The following is a 5,115-nucleotide window of genomic DNA, read 5'->3' as shown; positions in this document are numbered from 1 at the left end:
GCCACGAGCCAATTCCATTGGATGGCTTTGCAGAGATGAAGAAGAGGGTTATAGGAAGGGAGCAGGTACAAAGCACAGGAAGCCAAGTAGAAAAAATAGCACTAACCCCATTTACACGCTCCCACCTCCCTGGAAGCCAGAGAAAGTGGCACCTGTGTCCGTCACTGCTTGGCGTACTCTGCCACCTGGTGGCTGTCCGCTAGACTGCTTCAGAAATGCAGGCCCTGGAAGAGCTATAAAGCCAACTGGAACCCTTAATCACACCTCACTCTCCCACTCCATCATTTAACAAACCCGGACAGGTGCACGTGACTTTTTTTTAGGCTGAGGAAATTCATGGGTGGCTGGTCCTGAAGGAATTCCCTGGGTGGGGCGTGGGGGTGGCGAGAATAGAAGTTAGGAAAAAGACATGCTCAATGAAGGGCATGGTGCATACAAAAACCGAAGCCTGGTATGTCTGGGAAATCACACGTTTCTCCATGTGACTGAAAGAGAGGGCGGAATAGTGACAGATGAGGCACAGTTCCACTATCAGGAAATGATGTGTGTGACACCCCAAGCCAGGGTGTGCCCAAACCCCCGCCTCCCCCCGGAATGTGGCTCAGTTCAGGGATACACGAGCTGTCCCACCTACATGCACAAAGTGGTCCCAGACTTGTGTAATTATGCCCTTCTTTCTCGAGAGTCATAGCTGACCCGTACTTCCAATATCTTCCCATGGTCAAAATCAGTTTAGTTTTTTAATTTAATCTAATTTTCGTAATGCTTTATTTATTTTTGAGGGAGAGAGAGTGCAAGCTGGGGAGGGACAGAGAGAGAGAGGGGGACAGAAGATCTGCAGCGGGCTATGCACTGAGAGCAGCAAGCCTGATGTGGGTCTCGAACTCATGATCTGCAAGAACATGACCTGAGCCAAAGTCGGATGCTCCACCGACTGAGCCACCCAGGCACCCCCAAACCAGTTGCTAAACGGGATAGGACCTGAGAGAATCTCAAGCTTGAAAGGGGAACACTTTCCCCACATTGACATCACTGTTAACTTGCCCTGCATTTTTTTTATTTCTGTGACACTCAATATTTTAGTTTTTTATTTTTATTTATTTTACTTTATTTTTTTTAACTTACAGCCAAGTTAGTTAGCATACAGTGCAACAATGATTTCAAGAGTAGATTCCTTAGTGCCCCTTACCCATTTAGTCCATCCCCCTTCCCACAATCCCTCCAGTGACCCTCTGTTTGTTCTCCATATTTAAGAGTGTCTTATGTTTTTGTCCCTCCCTGTTTTTATATTATTTTTGCTTCCCTTCCCTTGTGCTCATCGGTTTTGTGTCTTAAAATCCTCATATGAATGAAGTCACCTTCCAGTTCCATCCACGTAGTTGCAAATAGCAAGATTTCATTCTTTTTGATTGCCGAGTAATGCTCCATTGTATATATATATATACCACATCTTCTTTACCCATTCATCCATCGATGGACATTTGGACTCTTTCCATACTTTGGCTATTGTTGATAGTGCTGCTATAAACATGGGGGTGCATGTGTCCCTTCGAAACAGCACACCTGTATCCCATGGATAAATGCCTAATAGTGGGATTGCTGGGTCCTAGGGTAGTTCTATTTTTAGTTTTTTGAGGAACCTCCATACTGGAGGATTGGATTGGATAGGATTCGAGGTTCCTACCCCTGGCTGCATGCGAGTGTCACCTGGGGAGCAGTCAGCAGCCATTTAAATGTCCTCCATGGCGAGAGCTGCTGGGTTAGACTACCTCCGGGGTAAGCTCCAAAACTCCACGAGTTTTGAAAATACCGTTAACTAGAATAGTCTCCAGTTCTCGTTAAGAGGCTTCTATCAAACCTGTAATGGCCTGGTATCCACATTCTTGGTGATCTCTATTCCATAGGGACCTGCGTGGACCTAGATTCTTCTCCCTTCTGTTTAGCCAAAATGTGGTTGCTTTGTCCCCTCATGCTCTCCTAAGGTGAGACACATCAATGATATGAAGGACACAGTTGGGTGGCAGAGAAAGAGGAGAAGCATGGCCTGACCTCGGCCAAGAGACCTTTCCCTGCCATGGGTTCAGTTGTGTGCCCTCAAGAGAAGGGAAGGGGGGAAAAAGTTACAAACAGAGAAGGAGGGAGGCCAACCATGAGAAACCCTTAAATACAGAGAGCAAACTGGGGGGTGGCTGTGGGGAGGGGGGAGAGAAGGAAAATGGGCGATGGGCATTGAGGAGGACCCTGGTTGGGATGAGCCCTGGGTGTTGTATATAAGCCAATTTGACAAGAAATTATATTAAAAGAAAAAGAATCGTGCCCCCTCAGAATTCCTATGTTGAAATTCTAACCCCCAGAACCTCAGAAGGCGACCTCAGTTGGAAATGGGGTCATTGCACATATAATTAGTGAAGATGAGGTCATTGGGGTGGGTCTTACAGCAATTTTATTGACGTCCATATAAAAACGGGAAAGTGGGACACAGGGACATGGACGCAGGGAGAAGGCCATGTGAAGGTGGTGCTTCCCCCAGCAAAGGAGTGCCAAAGAGTGCCAGCAAATGCCAGGAGCTAGGAGGAAACACTGGAGTAAGATTCCCCCAACCAGCCCTCAGAAGAAACCCATCCTCACAACATCTTGATCTCAGACTTCCATCCTCCAGATCTGTGAGACAACACCCTTCTGGTGTCTGGGCCACTTGGTTTGTGGCGCTCCTTAAGAAACCAAGCCACCTCCAGAGATGTCTTCTATTGGTGACATCAGGGAGGATAGCTCTTTTCCAGACAGAAGGAGGCACTGCAGTCCTACAGAAAGGAGAGAGGAAGCCCAGAAAAAGCTCCTGCTTGGCCTCCAGCTCAGCAGGCTGCCTGCCTCCTATGGCCCTGAAGGAGCAACGTGCCATTCTGAACGTAACTCCGCTCAAGCCCCTGAGTGACAGGACTGTCACTCATTAGCCATCGTGTTCTATCTCTTTGTGTTTCTTTGTGATCTTACCTGCATATTTGTCCATGTTTTGTTTTCCCAACTCAACCACCCACTCCTTGAAGGCTGGGATGATGTTATAAACCCAAGTGGGAGTCAGGAGCCATCTTTGATAAAAATTCTTGGTGTGACCTTAGGGGTTGTCCCTTTCCCCCTCTGCGCCTAGCTCCTTCACCTGTCAAATAGGAACGCCATCTCTAAGGCTCCATCTAGCCCCACTATTCTGCGATTCTCACTCTAAGGAAGCATCCTAGTTCTTTAACCAACCTGCTTGCTTGGGATGCAGAAGGAAGGGAGACTCAGGAAACTCATCTTGAGATGTGCTGAGAAGCCAAGCATTTGGGGGTTAAATGTGTCAGATTCATTTAATGAGAGGGCTAGACCCCAAGGGCTTAGGGGGGCAATATTGTAGTGCAGGGACTCCCGGCCCCACCAGGTTCCCTTCCTAGACCCCAGGGCCTCTTGCTTCGGCACCTGCCTGTCTATAAGGCCTCTTTCTTAGCGATTGCTGATGCTTCCTCCTCTTTGGGGGCTTGGAGGAACAACACTGTCTTTCCAAGCGGTTCCAGTATTTTGACTTCCTTCTGAGGGATCACAGCCTGCCTCAGCCTCCACTTGTGAGAAGCTTGCACCCAATCTAAGAGTATTTAAGGATCTTCCTAGTGGCAGATACTCCAGATGCCTGGGAACCAGGGTATATTGTCCTCTTTTGGTTCTGGGAAACAGGGACGCACACAGACCAGCCCAAGTAATGATGGGTAGTGTAGCAGTAGAAGCAGGGACCTTATTAAAAAGTGGTTATAAGAGGGATGGAGTCTTTTAGAAATCTAAGACCAGAAACGACTACTCAATGACAAGCTTCGTAGAACCAGCTACTAGAAGGTTATTTTGCTTCCAAGCTTCTTCTGGGGACCTCACTCCAAGGCTCTGCCATTAATGCGACCCCACTACTCTCCCCGATCCACTTGTAGGCATCCCTCTGCTCAGAAGGCATCGTCTCTCTCAAAAATAAATAAACAGTAAAGAAAAAGAGCACATAAATAATCAGGGCATGATGCTATGGCAAAAGTCATGGAGGTGGACCACAAATGACTGAAGTCTGAGAAACACTGGATTGGCTGCCTGTGTCCACATTTCACTATAAATTCCCAGGACACAGCACTTGAGTGTCTCAACTCATTAGCAGCCCCAATTTACATAACTAACACTTTGTAATGGGCCACAGGCCCTTTGCAAGTGGGCTGCCCTTGGATCCAGTGTCCACCCTTAGACAAATCAGTGGTCAGGGAGGTAGGGTTGCACAATGTGGGATTTGGGTGCCCAAGTTCTGGCTCTTCAGCAGGGGCTGAGGATAAAGCAGTTTCTTTGGGAAAATTCTGTGGGCAGGTGCAGCCTGATGTGTTATTATGGACCTCTGGTTCAGCTGTAGCTCTGGGGGGCACGGCCACTGTCGGGGAGTTTCCAAGGTGGGCGTGTGGTTTCCGTCTCCCTGTAAACTCTCCTCGGGGTGGTGGTTGTGGGAACTGAATGGGATCTTTGGTACGAAGGTGCCTTGAAAACCACTGTCGGCACAAAAAGAAGTGATGGTAGGCAACTTTGCTCATGTCTCCTGCCTCTGTCCCTTCAGGAGTCGGTGACAGATTTGAGCTGGGTGATCCTTACCATCTCATCCCTTCCAGATCCTTAGTGGTTCTTGATTCTAAGTTCCCTGCCTCTCCGGATTTATCCCCCAACCACCAACCTGGTCCCCAGAAACATTTCCTCTAAAGTTCCAACAGTAGAGAAAAGGACATCGTGAGCCCCCTGTCTTGCAAGTTACGTGTTTATAAAACTTGGCATTCACGGCATACTTGTTTTTGTAATAAAAATTCTGCATTCCCTTTGTCCTGGCTTATCCGTTTAGAGATGTTTGCTTTTTACTCATTATTGATTGTCAATTGGCTCCGGTTACTCTTTGATCTTCCATGTTGTTTGAACTTGAACGCCACCCACACTGTCTGCCCTCGGCCCGTGGTCTCTCTATTAAACAGTAATGACACATAAACAAACTCGGAGGCCCTCGGGGAGCAGAGGGGCCCTGGGCCAGCCTCCCTCGGGCCTGTGAATTCTCATTTCTGAAGCTGTCTGTTTTGTAAG

Source organism: Panthera tigris, chromosome C2 (genome assembly GCF_018350195.1).
Source record: "Panthera tigris isolate Pti1 chromosome C2, P.tigris_Pti1_mat1.1, whole genome shotgun sequence".
In the NCBI taxonomy this organism is placed as follows: Eukaryota; Metazoa; Chordata; class Mammalia; order Carnivora; family Felidae; genus Panthera; species Panthera tigris.
Note: the sequence above shows the minus strand (reverse complement) of the source record.